Source organism: Prunus mume, linkage group LG7 (genome assembly GCF_029339155.1).
Source record: "Prunus mume cultivar Tortuosa linkage group LG7, ASM2933915v1, whole genome shotgun sequence".
Taxonomy (NCBI): Eukaryota; Viridiplantae; Streptophyta; class Magnoliopsida; order Rosales; family Rosaceae; genus Prunus; species Prunus mume.
The window spans coordinates 14,705,634-14,729,075 of record NC_142704.1 but is presented as its reverse complement, the minus strand read 5'-3'; the positions used below and the strand labels follow the sequence as shown (position 1 = coordinate 14,729,075).

The following is a 23,442-nucleotide window of genomic DNA, read 5'->3' as shown; positions in this document are numbered from 1 at the left end:
TGGATTGTATTTCAGGCTTTGTCCCGAAAAGTCCGTTCAGATAGAATTCTAATTAGGTAGAAGAGAGTTTTGAGATTCTTCAAGGGATTTGAAACTGGATAGCATTTGCACAATATAGGTTATTATAGTTTTGGCATGGCGGGAGTACATGGGAAATCTGTTGAGGAGTTTCTAGTTTAAAGAAAATGCGTTAGTATGACTGTTGCCAGGTTTATGAGCGTCATAACAGTGGAGAGATGCCCTTCAGGATCGATATACGAAGTCCTTGAGAATATTCTATGTATTTTTGGCAGAGGAGCATTGTGAGTTTGTGATTGTCATACTTAGATTTTACTTGGGTCATTTTTGTATCAGTATTTTGTGGGGTGTAAAATTTCTCATTATGTTTCAATGTACCTTTGTTTTTGGGTCTTCAGGAAAAGAATATTATTTGGGAAAGAGCTCAGACTTTTCTTATAGAACCAAACCATGCCTTTAGAATCATCCAAATTCTGCATTTATCCATGTGAAGTGTGTGATTTGGAAAGAGCCAATACTTTCTTCTTATAAATTGAAATGGGCTATGGCCAACATGCTGCATGAAATCCCAACATTGTCGCACAATTTGGCAAAAATAGTCAAAATTTACTGCACACTCATAAATGATAGTTTTTATAGAAACTTTCCAAAATAGCAAAAAATTCACTTAAATAAATTTAAATGCACTTAAAACTAATACCCTCATAACCCTAAAATGCAAAACCCCTTTAGATTTAAAAAAAAGGAGAGCAACGAAGCCTCATGGGAACGGTCTCATGCTTCTAGTCAAGGTACATTGAGGCCGAAGGAAAGAAAATACGGTGCAATTTGAACGTTACTGACCTGTCAATCTCAGCTAACCTGTACCAATTTACGAGACGTGAAGGTTTACAACCTGTTTGTCTTTCCACGGGACCAAATTTCATAATTTTGGATGTTGTAATCTCCAATTTGTCATAAGCAACCTGGTAAGCCGACAGTAAAGTTGTAGATTTGGCTTCTAGTGAGAAAAAAAAAACAACAAAGCAGAGGTTTTATAAGGATTTTTTGCTGCAATATTTTATGGTTGCAGAAGGTTCTCGCACAGGATGTGAACTTGATCTTACAATTTTTTTTGGGAACCTATAATTTAATAATATCTTTTTTGCATTTGACCCAAAAAAAAAATATAGTCTCTTTGATTTTGAGTCAACTGACCTGGACACTTTTTTGGCTTTTAAGGCTTATGTACTTTTTTTTTCCAAAAAAAAAAGTGTGGGTATTAAGATATAGAAGTGATATCTACTCAGAGTATCTCTAAGACCATCTCAAACCATGTTGGGGCTAAACTCAAATTTTCACCCTCCAAAATACAACTATTCATGTATTTTCAGGACTCAAATTTTTTTTCCTCCAACCTTGTAGACTCATAATTTGAGTCCGCAACTTTATTAAATTGTTTAAGAATGATTAACCCCTAAATTTTGTTTCTTGTTAATTTTTCTTGACATTATTTTTGTTTCAACACTCGTGATTTAATTTTCTAAACATTTTAACCTAAAAAAAATAAAATTCCAAAACATAATTGAATTTCACTTAAAAAATAAAAATAAGTACAATACCATACGTATGCCCGGAATAATTCGAACTCTTCATTGAATTATGTAAGTGTGTTTAAATTATCTAAGCATTTTTAAATAAACGACAATCATTAAATTTTGCCGTTGAGATTGCTTAAAATTAATCATGATTATTGATTACAAATATAGTTGTTGGAATATTTAAAAAAAAAAAAAAAAAAAAAAACAAACAAACAAACCAGCAATATCAGATTTTTGGCACAAAGTTGCTGCCCAAACAGTGTAACCAAAACTCGTCCAAGAAACATTGTGCAGCACATGAGCTTTCAAAAAAATAAATAGAAAAAGCAGATTTTGGGCCCACAAAATTATCAGTCCAGCAAAAGGACTGGAATTCCACCCAAGATTTGAGATTTCTCAAATTTCCACCCCCCAAAATACATAGGTTGGAGATGGTATTTGGAGGCTAAACTCAAAATTTGAGTTTCCACCCCAAGGGTTGGAGATGGTCTAAGGGAGATGTCAAATATCAAACATTAAATTTAATTTGATGTCTGATATGACAATTTGACATCTTACACAGCTTTCCACTCCACTCGATATGTCAAATTAAATTATTATTTTGTTATATTTTAGTGTTGATAAATAAATATTCATTTGACGTCTTGCTTTTGGAATGTCAAAAATAATATCTCAACCTCCAACCTTCATTCCACATCAGCTTTGACACATCGGTTTGAGTGATGTGAGATGTTATTTATAGCCATTAAATGTCTATGTGACACTTTTAAAACATCAGTTAGAGATGCTCTCACAATATTATCAACACATTTTCAATACATTAAGATACATAATTGATATCTACAAACACTATTTTCAACACATTAAGATACATAATTGATACTTACTAACACTATTTTTTAATCAACACATTAAGATACATAATTGATACTTACTAACACTATTTTCAACACATTAATCAACACATTAAGATATATAATTGATACCTACTAATACTATTTTCAACACATTAAGATACATAACTGATACCTACCAACCGATGCGGAATCCAATATATATTTACATAGCAGTATACAAATAGAAACAAGGTACGCAAATGTAGCACATAAACAAGGTATGCAAATGCTTTCTTGACAAGATACATTGATCCTTATGCATCCCAAATCATCTCATATTCACAGTGTAGATATTCAATTTTCTCCTTTGCGCTCTACTTCTAATGATACTAATTAGTTGTTTTCCAAGCCCCATTAAATCACTAAAATGATGCCCTACACTCACACTACTAGATGGGCAAAGCAGGATGACAATGAGGGTCAAAGAAAACATATAAAGGTTCCTGAAATTTTAAGGAAAAATAAGCAAGAAGTAGACTAAGCAAAGCAAGAGCTACAAATCTTGAGGGATCTATGATGCAAATTAACTAGGAAGAAGCAACAACTGTGAATCTACGCTTCAATAAATTACCACAAACAATAGCAAAAAAAAAAAAAAACCAAATTTTGGAAAAAGGAAAAAATATTTTAACAGCAACAAACCTCTATATAGAGTTGCTATGCTTAAGCCAATTTATATTTTTGCAAACACAACTAGTACCGAGAAAGAATAGTCTTATCAAAAAATTATAAACCCAAAAAATCAAAGCCCTAAAATCAGAAACAAAAATTAAACATTAAGTGAATGCAATAGAAAACACAAACCTTAATATCAAAGAGAGAGAGGGATTCGAGTATCGATTATGACCAAAGAAAATTGGAGATTGTATTGAGAGAGGATAATCTTTTTGAGATGAACAAGAGGGAGTCTGAAAAAAATGAATTCAGAGGCAGGGTGATTGGGTGGGATTGCAAAAGGCGTGGCAGGACACGTGGGCTAAGGGGAAAGTGTAGCGTACCTGTTTGTATTGTAAGCTTGCTTTTTCTCTTCAGCCACTCAGATGACTTTCGATGACTGGGATTGATTCTCATATAATGTTCTTATTTTACCATTCTCACCTGATCCGAGCGCATTCATGCATAGCTAATGCATGACCAATCAACTTTGTGAGCATCACAACTTGGGCTTCCCAACTTCAAATGAAGACTTTGACCATACTACATTGAAGCCCAACAAATTATTCAAATTGGAATGATCGTGTAATTGAATCCGTCTCTTATACAATACTTCTTATTCACATTATTAGATAATGGAATCTAATGTCGAATGTCCTAATATGAATTATTCCTTTATATGATTATCCCGGTACGATTTGAAGACTTCTTCTTTTATATCTTATCCACTACTCTGCACAGAGATTTGATCAATCATATCCTTGGAGCATTCTTTCTTTATACTAAGAATAGAGATTCCTTGTTATACATTCATTTGCCTCCATGACTTTATTGAGAGTCCTGATAAACACCTTTAGGTCATGTCTTCTATAATACAATTGTATAGTGCCCTCAATGACAAACAACATAGCCACAAGACCCTATGATGTCTCAAGTCTAAGGATTAGTTCGCACCATTGCAATCTATGAGTTCTAGTTTGACATGTGAGTAAAGACTTCCATTCTAGAACTTATATATTTGATCGCATTCAGTGTACTTGTTCTTCTATAAGCACCTACACATATATCTAGGTGTCACTACACTCAATGACTTGAAACCACGTCATTCTCTATATATAGAGAAGATATTGTGTGTACTAGTCTTGGGGGGAATATCAATGCCCAATTGATACTCCTATGCTTAGGAACATATTTAGGATTATGGATTATGATAAGTCTCGATGTATGCAATCTCATTACATAGTTCTTATGTTCACTTATATATTCCTATGACTATAGTTGTTTCACTTATAAGCCCTCAAATCTACCACTTGTTATTTCTAATTGGTTCTTAGTGTAGTAAAATTTTATAAGAATCAATTAGAAAATGACAAATGACAATTTTGAGTTTTTCTTTCCAAATAGGCTCTATATGGACTTTTGTATAATATGTCATGTTAGAATGGGTTTATTTGTGAAAAACCCAAAAAAATTAAGAAATTTATAATAATAACTTATTCTAGTATCTCTACTATTTAAGCATGGAATTAAAAAAAAAAATTTATCACAGATAAAGCTTCTGAAAATTAATGAACATTGTAATTAATTAAAAGTCAGAAGTTATTAAAAAAACAAAAAACAAAAGAAGAAAAACAAAAAAGATGAAAACCCAAACCAGACGCCATCGTGAGAGAGCCCCTTCTCACCTAAACATTCTAATTAACTTTTCTGATTAAGACTTTTTGGGGAAACACATCAAAGAGATAATAGGAATGCATTATTGTTGTGGTGGTCGATTCTAGGCCTGGGCACGGTTCGGGTCGGGTCAATTTTTGCAAACCCAACGGCCCAAATCGAAGGTGTGCTCGGTTCTTGGGTCGAGTCAGTCTAGAGCAAAACCCAAAATTGGGCTGAATTGTAAATGGACCTCGGTTCTCGGAGTCGGTTCTGAGTTGTGATCGGTTTGAGCTTGAGCTCAAATTTACCATTTTCAAAAGCCCAAATCATTTTCACTTTCAGTGAAAAAAAGCCCAAATCAGATTTACTTTAAGTTAAAAAGAGCCCAAATCAGATTTACTTTCAGCCAAAATCCATTTTTTGTTGTCAAATGGCCAAAACCTAATAAGTTCTTATAAACAAGCCCAAATCACTTTTTACTTTTCTTTCAAAACCTGAAATTATGCAAATTCAGCCTATAAAAATCCATCATTCCAATCTAAGTTTCTAAACAACTATTAATCACAAATTCACAAAATGCAAACCATCACAAAAAAATACACAAATAATAAAGCAAGAAATCCAAATTATAATTATTACAACCCATGACAAAAAAATAACAAATATCCTTCCAAAACATCTGCAACCATCCATCCAAAAGCCTTGATAAAGCAACCTGCATTCATCTGTCCAAAAATACACTTGTATCAGTCAACAATCAATCACCAAACATATAATTTCAGTACAAATAGAAATGAATAGTTTGCTTATCTTCAAAACCCTTCAAAGTTTAACAAACGAACATGTCAAACATCATGAACTACTCCTGAATAAGAAACAGATAAACAACAAAATTATATAACCTCATATTAGAGCTTTATAAAAGTAAACATATGCACCAGAAGAAAATTATCATCTATCTTCATATCGTTGAATGTATATGTAATATACAATCCAAAACCTACAGCTCTCACATATGCAAAACCAAAAACTTAAGATCCACACATACAATCGAAAACCCCATACAAAATTGACGAAAAAAGGGCAAAACTTACAGAATAAAATTGACAAAAACCCAAAACTAAAAGTGACCCCCAGCTTCCTTTGTTTCAAGCTGAAACATCAAGAAAACTAACTAATTAGGCACCCCACAATTGATCATCACCCATAACTAAAAGTCTACTAAACTGCAAAATAAGAAAGAAACACAACACTACATAAATAACAGACCTATCATGGAAGTTAAGTTTTTGTTTTGTTCTTCCAGTTATGCATTCTTCCTTTCCAAGTCTTTTATCTGAGCAACCAAAACACCAACGTCGCTCTGCACAAGCCACTAAAATTACATGAGAATTTAAACTTGACTTTCTCAGCAACCAAACGAAAGCTGCAAAAAAAAAATTCAGAATCTTTTTCTTTTCTAAAAAAAATACAGAAACTAGCTCCTCCTACCTCAGATAGCCGACTTGCATTCTCAGATTTTCTCATTCCTACATGGTCTGTGCAAAGAACGATGTTAGCAGTAACTCACAATCATCTTAATAGAGCTTAATAGATATTCATTTTAATCCCTCCTCTTTAGAGTTTGAATCATACAAACAAAAAAAGTTTATAAAAGTAAACATAGATTTGAAGACCATGAACATCACTACGGTTTAGCTTAGTTATCCTTTGTTCTTATTTCATAAATTTGACTTTGGTGAACTATAAACCAAGGGATACAGTTAGTATACAAACTGGCTCTCAAAACTTACCTAAAATGATCTAATCACCTATAGCAGCTCTCAAAAACCCATAAAAATTCCAATATACAATCCAAAACCTACAGCTCTCACATATGCAAAACCAAAACTTAAGAACCCCATACAATTGAAAACCCAATACAATATTAAAATTGACAAAAAAAAAAAAAAAAAAAAAAAAAAAACAGAACAAAATTGACGAGAACCCAAAACTTACATAACAAAATTGACAATTTTTTTTAATTACCGTTTTCTATGAAAAGTCTCCGGTGCTGTCGAGCCAGAGAGAGAAGAGTCAGGCCGAGACAGAGAGATAAGGTGAGGTGGTTGAGCTCGAGTCAGATAGAGAAAGGGTGAGGTTAAGCGAGGCAGAGAGAGAGTGAGGTCGGGCGAGAGAGAGAGAGAGAGAGAGAGAGAGAGAGAGGGTGAGAGCTTGAGAGAGAGAGCGAGCGAGCGATGGCGCGCCGTAGCCGTACTCGTCGCCGTCGACTTCGTGAGGACGAGAAATCTTGTCTTTCAGAGCTAGGGAGACGATAGAGGTTGAGAGAGGTTGAGAGATGGAGAGCGGCGAAAAAAATTAAGAGGTTTTCTATTTAAACCTCACACTTCTCTTAGTTCAACCCATGTTCTAAGTTTTTCTCAATTTTTAATTTAAATTTTCACAATTTCTAAGTAAACTCCACTATCTTCCCAAACTACCCTTAAATACAGCCCAAACTGAAAAAATAAGAAATAAAGAGATTTTCTATTTAAACCCCTTCAAGTTTCAAACTGATATAAATTGTTGTTGCTTCCTATTCTTCCTTGAGTTTTGCAGTGCATTGGTTCCAACCTCTGAAGTGGTTGTCAATGAACAAGTAGAAAAGGAAGAGGAAAAGGGGGTCGAAGAGTGGTCGTCAATCAACAGTCATCAAGAAGATTGAAAATTCAAGAGTTGGTGCTAGTTCTTCCAAGACATCAAAAGACAGCATGACTCCTCTAAGAACTCCAACTACGGTGTGCCTCCCAATTTCTTTGAATTTTTTCTAAAAGCATCTCCAAAGATTTGCAGTTTTTCCAACAGTGCTTACTGCTAAAGAGTTTATCTTTGGAACTGCAGGTATCTAAGAATGAGGTGCACAAGCGTTGTACAAAAATTCAAGTTACCCCATACTTTCTAGAGAAAGAGAACAGTTTTACCAAAACATCAGGTATAAATTTTAAATCAAAAATCAAAACAATCAAGCAATCAATAGCCAAGAGTACCCAAAAAAAAAAAAGCAATCAACGAAGGGAATAGAATAAGATCATTATAGCGAAACAATCAACAAGTCTTTCCATCAGCTTCCGCGCAGATTTCAAAGAAGTAGGTTCATCAATGTTCTACGCCTTTAAAAGAGAAAATTAATCTGGCATAGGATGTAGAAGAGTTTGTATTTTTTTTAAACTTAATTTGAAGAGTTGTGGGGTGTGTGTATAGATATATTAGGGTTAAGTATTAAGTTGGATGACTTTTTTTGTCTTTTTACACAATAATAAAATTTACAGCTTAATGATTTAAGTATTGGGGTGAACTAAGAGAAGTGTGAGGTTTAAATAGAAAAAATCAAAATTAATTGAGATGGAGGCTGGCTGCGAGTTAGGTCAAGAGATGATGCTTATATTAGGTTAGAGTGATCCAGTGCAAGCAAGCGCACGGTACAAGTTCCTTTTGGCCAATAATATCATGCCATGTGTCAAATTTATATATAATTAAATAATGGGCAGTTCGGTTCAGGTCCACCGGTTCAAAAAAAATTGGAACCGGAGGCTGAATCGTTGACTTCGGTTCGGGTCAGGTTCAACATTGACTTTTTCGATTTGGTCAAAAAAATCTTATTTTTCGATTCGGTTTGGTTTGGTTCGGTCGGTTCATTCGGTTCATCGGTTTTTATGCCCACCCCTAGTCGATTCATATTCCCAAGGTGAAAAATATGAATCCTTTTGCTGGTGGCTTCATGCACGTACTTGAGCCAAAGGCTTCAACTCTTTTGGCAATGTCTTGACCATCACCATAACCAAAAGGATTCATATTCCCAAGGTGCAAAAATATGAATCCTTTTGCTGGTGGCTTCATGCGTGTATTTGAGCCCATATGTATGTATCATGTATGTATCTTGGCTTCACTTCACGCCAAGGTGATCTCCCGGGGAAGTTATCGGAGATCGATCGCCCAGGGTGGATTGGCAGAAATCAATCATAGTAAGTTTCCTATTTCTTCCTTGAAAAAAAATAAAAGAAGAAAAGTTTCCTGTTCGTATATTCTAGAAGGTTTAGGATTTGATTTCCTGATTCTAGTAGTTTTGGATTACTTTCCTTTTTGCAGCAAGATTAATTGTACTCTGTCTGTCCTGCCATTACCCTATTTGTATTGGATTTGGATTGATCTCTTGAATAAATTCCAAGCTTTACTAATTCTTTCTGTATATATTTCATAGCCCCAGCCTCAACCAACCATAATATAACTCCCTTCCGCATCAGCGGCATCCCCAAACCCTAAATTTCTTTGTGCCTCAATTTAGCATTCCATAGCTAGCAAAGGCCCTATCAATCATCTGGTATCATGGGGGATCAGAAAATATCTCAACCTTCCGCCGCCGCTGAGCTCACCGATGTTCACGGCCATGCCTTGACGAGCAAAGATGAGCTCTTGGGTAAGATATCGGAGATGGAGAAATCTCTAGCCGCACTTTCCGACCAGCAAATCCAACTGGTCCATTTGACGAAATCTATAGCAGAGCAGCTTCGCCTACTACGCGCCAGTGTCACTGGCGCCACGGTGAATACCTGCACTCCCAACCCGAACGATGGGGCCCTTCATCCTTACCCAAGGTCAGTTCATGGCTTAGTGCATTGATTTCATCTTCTTAATTTTTGTTTCTCTGTGAAATTGTTGATGCATCCATCTTTAATTATTTCAAAGATTCTTGCTTGGAATAATTACCAGCTTGAGCGTCTACTAGATAAATTATCTCTACTTCTTCTTGTCCTGCCACCTTGATGATGCTACTCTTGAAGAATATAAGTCCCAAAATCGGAAACTTAAATACTAAATATAATGAATTGTTACACTACGCCTTTTGTGATAAAACCTCTTCTGAAATTTGATAGCTGCAGGTTTTTAAAATCTCTTTGCTACTTTTCAGTTCACCTGTGTTACATATTCTTGAATTTGAATTAGATTACCGACTCCTATTTGGAGGGCCTCTATCTGTTTCTTTGAGGTGTCTTCTTGCAGACTGTTATTTTCTGTAGAATCAGATGTTATATTTTACAATTATGATGATTTGTATATTATATATTCTATGAATTGAACTTTGCATGTAATTATCATGTATCAGTTACTCTTTAATATTTAATGATGATGATCTACTCCTACATCTACACCTACAATTGCATTCACAGTTTGTAGGAAAATGGACAAGTTTATTTATTGATACCTTACTGGCATTTTTACTGTTTTGTTTGTGTTTATTCCTATGAAGTGTATATATGCTTACTAAAGTAGATATTGTAGCTTTGACCTTGCTTAATTAATTAATTCTCTCCAGGTAGGTAGTTGTTTGAAAATATTAACTTGACTTGTTTTATATTTATCTCTCCTCTGTCCAGCTTGCCCATGGAGATCGAGGGTGAGCATGCATCAATGATGGTAAATCAGGGGGAAGCCCGATCTGTATATTTAGTCGTTTCATTTTGGTCCAAGACTGTAATCTATGAAGTGAAATTCAGACATGGAAGAGGAGTCTCTCATGAACCCACAACAATTGGACTTGTTGCCAAGTTCAATGAGGATAAGTTCTGTCATGCTGCGCGGATTTCCAAACACTCCAAATTATATTGTCTTACACAACACAGTGGGTATATTGTTGACATGAACTCTTTTTCAAGATGCTCATCCATTCCTCCTAACCTAGCCAATGAATTTATAGCAAAGGTTGTGTCCGCGTATGGCAAGATTTACTGTGTTGCAAGTCCAACCTACTATCCATCAGTTTTGGGGACTTCCTTCTGGAGGTATGATCCTGATAAGAACATTTGGGAGCCGCTTCCATGTTGTGAGGATTATCACATGGGTATGATTATCACCGGTTATGCTGTTTGTCATGGTGTTATTTTGTTTTCATTGGTTAGAATGGGAAAAAATGCAATGCGATGTCGTTGCTTTTGATCTGAGTAGAAACCAATGGAATCGAGTGAAAGTTGATACCACTATTAAGTATGCCCATTTCATAGGGAGGGCCGTGGTTCTAGGCACGACTATCTATGCCTCATATGGGAATTGTGTTATAGAATTCTCCTTAAGGATGCAAAAAGGTGATGATGGTGGTATTGCATATTCCCTACAACAACTGTTTATATTAGAAGGCTTGGAGATTGCGGATCCGCCATTGCCATTTGAGAGGTGTAGCGATGATTATTTGGTTCATTTGGGAAAGCGGGACTTTTGCCATGTCAGTACTGGCAATAATGAAGGTCTCATGGTTCAACATATTTGTATCACCACATTTCAAATTGTTGTTGGAGAAACAGGAAGAGATATGATCAAGACCATACATTCAACTGTTCATTCTATGGATGTTGAGGGCCCTCAAATGTTTTGTCTTCTTTCCTGCTTTGCTCGGTAAGTTTTCTACAAGTTTCTTGTGTTTTCATCAATACCATAATTTGTGCATTGGAATTCTATGACATTTGTGTGTAACAAGGTTTCTCATTATTATGACTCAGTGATTGCGAGGATTATGAACCCATAGGAGACGAGAGTAATTGGATTTTGCAGAAAGAAGCCAAGTGGGAGAATGGAGAAACAGCTAAACATGAAATAGGCCGAATAGGCTTTTATTAGGAATGAAAGTATTGTTCAGGGAAATGATTACTGCAACTTGATATTATAGTACCATAACTACAAGGAATAATGGTGAAAAATATAGTGAATTTAATGACTAATAATACTACATAGTCACTAAATTGATTCGTGCCTATTTTTAAAGACTAACTTTTCTTACCTGTATTTAAATTAGTCACTATAATTAGTGACCAATACATATACCAAAGTAGCCTTACTTCTCATATTTGGTACATCAGCGACCAATTAACCTTTTTTTAACTTGAAATTTTTTTTTTCGAAAATGTGGAGGGTACTGCATCAAAAAGAAAAAGAAAGATTGAGCGAGACCTGATTGCTCATGGATGCTCGACAATGGGCTCTCTAAATCACCTCCTTAAACAAATTTTAGAGAGGAATTGAAAAAATACAACTCTAACCATGCTCCCTATTCACCTCTTAAAATATGGAGATTTTTAGGTGCTCCAAAATCTAAAGAAAGAGAAAGGACTCCTAGTGGCTCCTTATAATTTAATGCTGCTTTATTTTATGAGTATTTTAAACCTTTAATTAATGCTAGCTATTTTAATTTTTTTTTAATTTTATAGAAATGAACCAATTAAAAAAGAGTTATAGCATTTATGACTCCTTAAACTAGAGAGTATGATTGGAGTTCTTACAAAACATTGAAGTTTTATGACATTCCTGATCAAAGTCTTTGTTTGAAATGCGAGTGTTTTTGGGCAAGAAGATAAAAGAAATTGTTGATGCAGTTTGTTTTGCTTTATTGTTTGGCAACAGGCATATTATGCTTGCATTTAATGTGTCAACTTCTGATGATACTTTTGTCATATATATAGGCCGTTTGTATAAACTAGTGTTAGGAGAGGAGTGCTTTGTCGCATGTTTTGGAAAGTCATTTAAAACTTAGTACATCCAGTGAATGCCCAGACTAATGCTCTAATTTCCATAATAAAAAATTAGGATCCCAGGTTTGCCTTTTCTGGTTTTGTTGAGACTTGAGAGAAATGAACACCAAGTAATACACAGATAAGCCAATGATTGCTTTGATGTAATGTTTGGTTGTTTTTGGATACAGCAGAATGCTAGAATCAGAATGGAATAAGGAGCTGATCATATTTTCGGTGAATGAGTTCTAGCTAGGATTAGACAATTGATAAGAATGTTCTTGAAACCAAAGTGGGCGTAGGATAGAACAAATTACTATGTTGGATCTGTGTTGCTATACGTTTAAGACTGCGTATTGACTTTGCATGAATGCCAATAGGAGTGATTGGCCCACATGTCGTTTATGGAAACAATATATTTAAGTAGTTTAGGAATTTGACACTAAGATTGCTGTGGCTCTCATGTTAAATTCTGACTTGTAGCTGAGTCATATTTAAGCACCATCTGCTGGCTCATAAACTTGTTCGTGATAGATGGAATAGTACAATGTATGCAAGCTCGATGTGTGTAGGAGTCCAACACGCGTTTGCTAATTGTTTTAAGCTCAAAATTGTGAATGTATTTTCCACAGTGCTTAAGTCTCAGGGGCCAGCATATGGTTCTTTTGCAGTAGTGTCAAAGACACGTACTTAAGAAGAGACTGGGTTGCGTACAAATAATCTTCCTATGTCCTTTCCCCTCCCCGATAATCTTTCAAATTCAAATACAGAAATTATTGGTACTTGGCACCTGAAAGGCCACATGTCAATGATAAAATGATAGTGATTTATAAGTGGAAATGGAAAGTTGTGAATGCTATTAAGTTTCTGTAGTCAATAGCAAACTGATTAAATCCTTTGCAAAGGATATTTCAAATGTATATCGAATTGCTGAGAATCGCACTCCTATTATTTTACTTCCTTCTCATCAAATATATGATTCATCCCCATACAATCTCTATAGTTCTGTGCCAATGTGAATTTGATCTTACAATTTTTTTTGGGAACCTACAATTTAATAATATCTTTTTCTCATTTGGTAAAAAATAAAAAAATAAAAAAATCTAGTCCTTGTAAAAGTAAATAGAGAAAGTATATGAAAGGTGAGAGTAGTTATTAATAGCTTACTGCTCAAGTATCTTATTCATCTTTAATGCCTACTATTTATAGGCATATGAAATACATCACCATTTACCACCCTTAAGTAGTGGGTTACAAAACATAATAACCAATGATAAATATGGTATTTAGTGCATAGGCTACAACCCTATAATGATAGGTATAATGATGGGTATGATGGAGGAGTCACAATGGACTTGTGGTGGGTATCCATAACCTTTGAGGTTACAACACTCCCCCTTGGATGTTCCACCATGCATGGAGTATGCCTTGTTAAAAACCTTGCCAGTAAAACCCAGTGGGACAAAAACTAGTCGAAGGAAAAAGAGTGCATAACCATGTGTAACATAAAATTCTATGCATCGAACACTAACACGCGTGCGACACTACCTTGTTAAAACCTTGCCATGAAAAACCTAGTGGGACAAAAACCTGGACGAAGGAAAAATAGTACAGTGTGTGAAGATCTTATTGATGACACGCTCCCCCTGATGCTCACAAAATATCTTTAAGCCATTGTTCACCAGTTTTGTGTTTACTCCTGTGATGGAATGACAAAATTCCCCATTGCCTTGAAAACCATTAACTGGTCAACAAGCCAACTTTCTTTGGTGTGCGAGCATGCCACTTCTAGCAATGAAAAATCCTAGCAGATTTTTTTGGAACAGATAACTTGCGCCCCAAGTTACTGATTTCTAAACAAGCGATTGTGAATTTGGGTGAGGAGTATCTCCCAAGTAAGTTTTTTTCTTGCCTCAGACTGGTGAGGACTTCACAATTTATCTCAGATAAGATCGGTAGTTCCGCTGTAATAAATGATAATAAAGTGGATTTTAGGCGTAATCGCCTTTTACAAAACTAGAAAGGGAAAAATCAACTAGAAAGACAAAAGATGGCTGAAATTCCATTTCTGCTTGGATAGAAGCTTCGATCCGGGTTAAACTAGGTATGTCTGTCTGGACTGAATCACAACAACTTCAAGCTTGGCTTCACTGTAAATCGATACCAAAGTTCAATTTTGGCGAGCTTTAATCTACTTCAAGCCTTGGGAGGCTTTTGAACCGCAGAATCGCAGTCTCTTCATCAAGGGGCATAAATGATGGATTTGAGGACTCACCGAGCTGAAATCGCACTATAGTACCTGTTCTGCTTGATCAGGGTTCTCCATAAATTTGTTGAGGTTTTCATATTTGTGAAAACTCAAACTCTGCTTGTCTTGGCTTTTGCTGAACTAAATTTGTAACGAGAAAAGTCTCGTTTTGAATACTTATTTCTCTAAGTTTGAACTTGGAAGTTCTGATCTATAGCTAGCTTCTTTTGTGGCTCAAATGAGCTTTTGGTTGCTCCAGTTTGTTTTGAAGGTTCTCAGTGATCAAGTGATCATTTTGAGTTTTTGCCTTTGGTTGATTTTTGATTGTTTGATTGATTGTTTGATTGAGTGTGTTTTGCTCTATTCAACCTCTTCTATATTTATAAGAAATGCTTTGGAGTAGGGTTTCTTTCTTTAATAATGGGAGGCAGAATTCTCAAAAGATCTTTCATTTTTAAATGTAAGGAAAAAATGGGGTTTTATCATTTCTGGCAGATAAGCCCTCAATGGTCGGGTTCTTAAGACATTCACTTCCCTGTTTTTTGAAAGAGAACCACCTCTTTAATTCCAACTGCCCCTTGTGAGAGCTCAAACCGTGATGGTTAGTTTGATTTTTCAGTTTTGAACAACTCCCTGTTTTCCTGCTTATCGCTTTTTGAGAATATAGCCTGTGTATCCCTTGAAAGGCGATGCCCTCTCTGGAGTAGAAACAATTTTTCTGAATATATAAAAGGATTTTGATCTTCTGGTGCAAGAGATTCAGAGATGTCTCCTCCTAGTTGCCTGCTTTTGTTAACCCTTTATCAACCCAGTTGAAAATATTGACTTTTCAAAGTTTATTTCAGATAGTCATGTGGGTCTGCCTCTGATTTCGGGGTCATGGGCTGATTTCTTCATTTCTCTGTTTTTCCGAGGCCCAAGTTTTTATGTTTGGATAGATCCTGGACTGGGTCCTTCATTGTTGGGCTAAGTGTGTAATCTTGGCCCAATTTCAAAGGAATGTTGGTGGCTGCCCAAAATTGGCATGGGCTTTGTGATTTTGGGCTAGGTGTGCCAAATTGAGCCCAAACAATGCTCCCTAAGTCTGAATAGTTTTTGGAACGGTTTCAGACTTAAATGAATTGGCCATTAATTTGTGCGCGCTAGTTTCTTCCGTTAACCCACGTCTACCACGTCTGCCTACCACGAACTAGACTTCGTAGGAAAGTGTTCAGTTATTAGCTAGTTTTTTTTTTAACTAGTCATCATCAGGTGTCGCATCGTCTTCTTCTTCTCCGACTTCGAGCTCTTTAAAAGAAATTCAAACTCAAAGTTCCTGTTCATTCGAAAACCTAGTTTGTAGAGATTCCTTGTTACACATTCATTTGTCTCCATGAATTTATTGAGAGTCTTGATAAACACCTTTAGGTCATGCCTTCTACAACACAACTGTATAGTGTCCTCAATGACAAACAACATAGTCACAAGTCTAAGGATTAGTTTGCACCATTGCAATATATGATTTCTAGTTTGACATGTGAGTAAAGACTTTCATTCTATAACTCATGCAATTGATCGCATTCAGTGTACTTGTTCTCCTATAAGCACCTACACATATATCCAGGTGTCACTAAACTCAATGACTTGAGACCACGTCATTCTTTTGTTTGGGCCTAAATTAGCATGCCCAGCCCAACAAGAGGAAACCCAAGATCCAGAAAGGCCTAGCCCAAACCAGACCAATAGACTCGGGCCTTGAAAATCGCCTCTTGGGCTCCAAACAAAATAAGCCCAACACGATTTGGATAAAGAAAGGGACCCATCCTAGAACTCACGTGACATCTTTGTATTATCAGGTTTGGAAAAGTCAACAAAACCAACTAGCACAGAGTTGATAAATGGAAGGGTCAGTGGCTGGCAAACTGGAAGAGACACCTCTGAAAATCTGAAGAAACTGGAAGAGATTTTTTCTACTTTACAGAGAATGTGATTCTCCCAAGAGATAAGCAAGCTCCAATCTCATAAAGAGATAGCAGGAAATCAGGGAGTTGTTCAAACTGAAGAAATCAAACTAACCATCACGGATGAAATCTCACAAAGGGCAGTTAAAATTGGGAAAGGAGATTAGGTTTTCTTTAAAAAAACAGAGAGGTTATCTTAAGGATTGATTGATGAGAGCCTATCTGACAAAATTTTAAAACTCTTCTCTCTTGTATTTCTTTCTAGATTTTTTAAAAGATTTGCCGCCCATTATTTTAAGAAAAAAACCCTAAACTTAAACATCTCTTATAAATATAGGAGAAGGTGAACAGATTCAACAACACTCAATTCAACAACAATCAATCAAAAACGATCAAACAAACAAACAACTCAAAAATCAACCAAAAAGCCCACTTGAATTCCAAGTGAAACCAGCTTCAGATCAAAATTCCCAAGGTTCAGACTTAGAAAAAAGTCAATCAAAAACGAGATTTCTCTCGTTACAAATTTGGTTCAGCAAAGAATCAAGACAGGTAGAGCTTGAGCTTTTCCCAAACATGAAAACCTCAACAAATTTCACAGTACAGTCTCTAGCCCATTGAAGTCCTCGAGAATAGCCATTTCTGCCCTTGTAGATGAAGAAACCGCAGATTCTGCCCACTCAAAAGCCTCACCAAAGCTTGAAGTACATTAAAGCTCTGCAGAATTAACCTTTGGTATCGATTTACATGAAGCTTAGCAGCTAAAGTTGTCAAGTCACCCAGGCATTTTCAGCCCGGATCGAGCCTCATATCCAGACGAAATGAATTTCCAGCTATCCTTTCATCTTTCTAGCATGGATATTTATTTTTATAATTCTGTAAAAGGCGTTCTGCACTGAGACAATTTAAATTCCATCAACTATTCTGGCCGAACAACCTCTTTATACTAAGATAAATTGTTAAAATCCTCACTAGTCTGAGGCAAGAAAAGAACTTACTGGGAGATATTCCTCACCCAAATTCACAATCGTTTGTTTGCATAAATCAGTAACTTGGGGCGCAAGTTATCCATTCTAAACTAAGTCGGCTAGAATCTTCATTGCTAACCACGCTCGCACACCAAAGAAAGCTGACTTGTTGACCACCAATGGTTCACAAGGCGGGGGAACTTTGCCCTTCTACCACGAGAGTAAACGCAAAACGGGTGAACAATTTGGCACGCCCTTGATGGGACTTCTCAAGATACATATTCTCACAGAATTCTTCTCAAGTTTATGAATATTGGAAGCTCTAGCCGTAACCCACACCACGACATGGAGATAAACAGTGGCTCTTAGGAAGGGTCGAGTCGAGGATGATGCCCGACACTTAGCACATGGCAAGACAGGAGCGTAAGATCCAGGCTCTAGAAGGATGAACTCGATACAGAATTTGTATTATGACAAGAGGTCACAACACAAAGGAGCCAGACACTCTAAATAATATGACACCATGATGCAATGGCAGTCAATAGGCGATTAAAGGACCATGAGGTCGCCATGGCTGTAATTCCAAACCGGATCTTGTAGTCCAGCCTAGACCTTCCTATGGTCCCCACCAGATTAACATGACCATATCTAGAGAATCCTCTTATTGCGCAGATAGTGGGATGCGTAACGTGAGGAAATTCAAGCCGGACAAAGGGATGAGCTCTTCCGTCTAAGAACGTCCGCCCTAATCCGCTAGAAGGCCCTGCACGGGACAGATTCAGAGAATCAACGAGCCTCAACTGTTCCACAACAGGTTGGCCCTACAGATCACCCTTTGGCAATTCTCCCGAACAGCAAGCGGTTGTTGCCCTACAGCACCTGTAGGATGGATCCCAATCTATTCCCTCCACCGCAAGAGGAAGGAGTGGCAGAGGGGAAACTACCTTTGCTAATAATGACAGAATGCATAGGGGCAAATTGGAGGAACCACCTAGATCTGGAAGAACATGAGGAACACAGGGAAGAAGTTCTGCCTAGGCCATATAGGGCAAAACCCAAGATTGATTACGCCCAACCAGAACAAGGGCAGAATCTCCTCCCTATTAATGCTTTAAATGACGTAGGGGCATTGCAAAGAATGATCAAAGAAATGATAGAGCCTGAAGCCAGAAGAGGAGAAAGACCCACTTACAGAAAGCCATATCCAGCTTACATTGATCAGATACCCTTATCCCCAGGTTTCAAAGTACCAAACTTCACTTTGTTTAACAGAGAGGATCCCCATGCTTCATTAGTCGAGCACATAGGCAGATTTTCTGTCCAGTGTATAGCCATAGAGAATAGCCCGTTGTTAAAGCTAAGGCTTTTCGGGAATTCTCTCTATGGACAAGCTTTTACTTCGTACACCAATCTATCAGCAAATTATGTTCAAACTTGGGAGCAGATGGAGAGTGTCTTCCATGATTACTATTATAGGATTCAGCCAGAGGTCACCATCAGTGACCTTGCTGCCCTCAAGCAGAGTGAAGATAAACCTACTCAAGACTTTATAACCAGGTTCAGGAAGCCCAAAATGAAGTGTCGGATCCCTATGGAAGAAAGACACTTTATCCAGATGACTCAGGCTGCCCTCAAGATCTCTTTGAGAAAAAGATTTGATGGGATACTGTTTGGAGATCCGCAAAACCGCAGACAAAACATCCATACGAGGAGCTGCTCAGGGAAGAACAAGCAGAAGAGGAACTCTTCCAAAGGCACATATTACAAGTCCCCTTCTTCTTCAATACATATGATTGAAGTAGAGTCAGAAGAAGACATAGAAGGCCTAGAGGAGAGAGAGATTGCCGTGGCAAAAATGGCAAAATTAAAGCACCCCATCAGTTGTAAGGCTCTTACAAAGTCTCCAAGAGATTATAAGCCACCACCATTCACAGGAGGGTTTGTTCTAAACAAACCGACACAGAACAAGGTGTATTCCTTTATCTGACCAAGGTGGATGCCTTGTTTGATGAAATGTTGCTGCAAAAAGCAATAGAGACACCCCACAGAATGCCCAAGCCAGAAGAACTCAAGGGCAGATAGTATTGCAGATGGCACAATTCTTGGAATCATTCTACCAATAGTTGTGTTGTTTTCAGAGATGTCATACAGGAAGGAATAACAGCAAGAAGGTGAAGTGGCAAAGAAGCCTCCATCTGTCACAACAGATCCTTTTCCCCACCACAAGTCAACATTGTCAACTTAAATTGGCGAACAGAGAGAGGCGGACCAGATAGAGACCAGCTCCAAGAGAGCGAATAGTCTCAAAAGAGACTATTGAGAGACCAAAGGCAACCATCTCAGGGTAGTGCTATGCAGCAAGTGCAAATGTGAGGTCGTGGAAGTGGTCCCGACAGACAGAACTGCCCATTCCGAGTGTTTTTGACCGGATTGGAATCACATCCCATGATAGAGCCAGACAGAGAGACTACCCCGGGCCTGTCCGACCCAGCAGGAGAATGACTAAACAGCCCAAGGAGGAAATATCAATAAAAATGTCCAGAAATGAGAAACCTCTGGCAGCTATCATTGAAGGCAGGTGATATTCTGTCGGGAAGAATGGCAAACCAACAATGGAGCTAACAAGGACTCAAAAGAGGAGGGTTCAGAGATAGTACTGCACATTCCTCAATAACAAGACCAATGTGCAGATGCTTCCGAAACCAATTTTGCCAGAAAAGGGTAAAAGCCATAAATGCTTTCCCAGACAGAACAAGCAATCTCCCAGCCACAAAAGCTAATGAACGCAGAATCTTCAGGGAAACCTTCTATCCATCCTGCCTCCACCTCAGGAAATCTACTTAAAACTCCACAACTAGAAGGAAAATCCGACCGTATTCCAATAGAAGGACAAGAGGACTGGACTGAGGAATATGAAGAGGAGCAGCTGGATTATAAGCCATCTGCAGATGACGAGGATGCACTCCTTAGAATAGGAGAACAGGGAGAATGGACGGAGGAATACGGTGAGGAAAAGATGGATTATGGCGGAGAATTGGATGCAGAAACTGAGGCCTTTGGTGCAGAATTGGAGGACTTGTTACAAGGTGACCTAGGCATCAACATGGTGTTTATTCATCAGAAAAGTTCTGGGCTACAGAGGGATAGGAAAGCACTCTGGAGGGAGATGTATTTTCCTAGGAAAGTTTTGAATGCAGGTTGGCAGAGGCGTAAGAGACGCTAGAATAGCAAGGTGCAATCCTAGGGACGGAAGGAACGACAACAAGGCAGCAGACTAGCTTTGCTTTTCCAAACTAACCAAAGAGATGGCAAACCACCTCAGACCCTTGTTTATAACAGCAAACTTTAGGGGTGTTTCTATTCCCAAAATCATGGTAGATGGAGGTGCAGCCATCAACCTTCTGCCTCACAGAATGTTGAGCAAGATGGGCGAACAGTAAAGGGATTTGATTCCAACCCGCTTGACTGTCACCAATTTCGCAGGGGGCATCACCAAGACTCATGGGATCTTAGATGTGGATGTTATAGTAGGAAGCAAGAAGCTGAAGATTGCATTCTTTGTGGTGGATACTACTTCTACCACTTACAATGCACTACTTGGCAGAGACTGGATTCATCAGAGTCTATGTGTTCCTTCCACTATTCATTAACAGTTAGCTTTATGGAATCAAGAAGGTTACATGGAGATAGTAGAGGCTAATCCACAGCCATTTCTGCCTTCTGCCATGTGTTTCGAAGCAAGGTACTATCATGATGACCTTGGTCCTTTCACCTTCCTTGGAGTCAACTAGAACGGCCGCCCCCATGATGTCACGTCCCAGAGGCTCCTTGAAGATGGTCTAACCAATTCCTTAGAGGACTGGAATAGACCTTTTGTTCTAAACTTCCAGAACTCTGATGTTTAGTCCCAATCAACAGGAGAAGGATCGAGCCGCAACAATCCGATCCATTACGAAAAGATTGTTGATATATTGGGAGGAAAGGAAGCTCTTCATGCAGGATCCAGCCATCAATATGGCAGAATTCACCCATGAAAGCACGGAAGACAAGGAGGAAGAAGAATTATAGGAGGAAGTGTTAGATTTTGTGCCAGAAGACTGGATGACTCTCTGCAGTGGAAGATCCTTTACTGAAATAAACTTAGGGACAGAAGATGATCCAAGACCTGCTTTTATCAGCGCACTATTGAAAGAACCACTTAAGACTGAGCTCATTGCACTTTTGTAGGAGTTCAAAGATTGTTTTGCTTGGCATTATCATGAAATGCCAGGACTAGACAAGAAATTAGTAGAGCACAAGCTGCCAATCAAAGAGGGATACCTTCCAAGTCAAACAGGTCAGAAGAAGAATGTCTAAGGACACAAAACTAAAGGTCAAGGAAGAAGTAGAAATGTTGCTCAAGGCAGGATTCATCAGGCCAGCCATCTATGCTGATTGGTTAGCTAATATTGTACCAGTTCTGAAAAGGAAAACCGGGCGGTCGAATCTGTGTGGACTACAGAAATCTAAATGAAGATGAAGCTTCTCCCAAGGATGAGTACCCTATGCCAATGGCAGACATGCTAATAGATGAAGCTGCCCACAACAAGATGCTATCTTTTATGGATGGCAATGCAGGTCACAATTAGATCATGGTGGCAGAAGAAGACATCCATAAGACAGCCTTCATGTGTCCAGGACATATAGGTGCTTTTGAGTACACTGTAATGCCTTTTGGTTTGAGAAATGCAGGAGCCACTTATCAAAGGGCAATGAATTTTGTCTTCCATGATATGATAGGGCATTCTTTGGAAGTTTATATCAATGATATAGTGATTAAATCCCCAGAGGAGGGAAACCACATGTCAAATCTAAGTAGGGCATTCCTAATAACGAGGCAACATAAACTGAAGATGAACCCAAAGAAGTGGGTTTTTGGAGTTCAAGCAGGAAATTTCCTAGGATTCTTGGTCCACCAGAGAAGCATAGAAATCGACAGAAACAAAGCAAAGTCCATCATAAAAGCTCTGCCACCAAGGAACAAGAAAGAATTGCAAAGTCTCCATCATATCCAATTCTGCAGGAAAGATCCAGCCTTTCTCCTCTTTGTTAAGATTAAAACAGGAACAGACCTTCAAGTGGGAAGAACAGCACCAACAAGCTTTTGAGGAAATCAAGCATTACCTCTCAAATCTACTAGTTTTGTCCCCACCAAAGAGAGGCAGACCACTCAAGCTCTATGTATCTGCATCAGAAGTATCCATTGGGAGTCTGTTGGTTCAAGATAACAAGGAAGGGAAGGAACATGCAGTCTACTACCTGAGCATAACTCTGACAGAGGTGGAAAGAAAATATTCTGCGATTGAAAGACTTTGCCTAGCCTTGTACTTCACTGCTGTGAAACTCAGACACTACATGCTGCCATACACCACCTACATCATTGCCAAAACAGATCTGATCAAATACATGCTAACAAGACCAATGCTGAGAGGCAAAATTGGAAAATGGACCTTGGCCTTGACAGAATTTGCCTTCAGATATGTTCCTCAAAAAGCTGTCAAAGGACAAGCTGTGCAGACTTCCTAGCAGATCATCCTGGGGAAGAGATTGAAAACATGGACTCATTGGACATAGCAAATGCAGATCTATTGACCAGAGCTCACACCTGTCTCTAAATTCCTATCTATTCAGTCCATCTCACACCTTGGAAGTTATACTTTGATGGATCAAAAACTGATATAGCTTCTGGGGTAGGAATTGTTTTGGAAAACTGCTTGGAATCAGACAATATTACTCTTTTCAATTGGATTTCCAGTGCACCAACAACAGAGCAGAATATGAGGCTCTAATCATAGGCTTAGAAATGCTGGTAGAACTAGGAATCCAATCTGTGGAAATTTTGGGAGATTCCATGCTTGTTTTGAAACAGATTGCTGGGGAATACAAGTGCCTAAGTCCTTCTCTAGCCGTC

The 23,442-nt window shown here is 37.8% G+C and overlaps 1 long non-coding RNA gene and 1 pseudogene across 3 annotated transcripts; one reads left to right on the top strand and one right to left on the bottom strand.

Moving 5' to 3' along the window:
• Positions 1-5,343: 5,343 nt before the first annotated feature.
• Positions 5,344-7,160, bottom strand: LOC103322166 (uncharacterized). 2 transcript variants are annotated; one of them, XR_016121974.1, is made up of 5 exons: positions 6,833-7,160; positions 6,296-6,342; positions 6,074-6,167; positions 5,899-5,957; positions 5,344-5,669 (listed from the first exon to the last, which is right to left on the bottom strand). It is a non-coding gene; the product is annotated as an uncharacterized LOC103322166 (long non-coding RNA). The 2 variants fall into 2 exon arrangements; XR_016121975.1 differs by lacking the exon at positions 5,899-5,957.
• Positions 7,161-8,607: 1,447 nt separating this feature from the next.
• Positions 8,608-11,449, top strand: LOC103336868 (uncharacterized; annotated as a pseudogene). Its single transcript, XR_016122282.1, has 4 exons — positions 8,608-8,805; positions 9,126-9,435; positions 10,216-11,227; positions 11,332-11,449. The product of XR_016122282.1 is annotated as an uncharacterized LOC103336868 (transcript).
• The last annotated feature ends 11,993 nt before the right edge of the window (positions 11,450-23,442 follow it).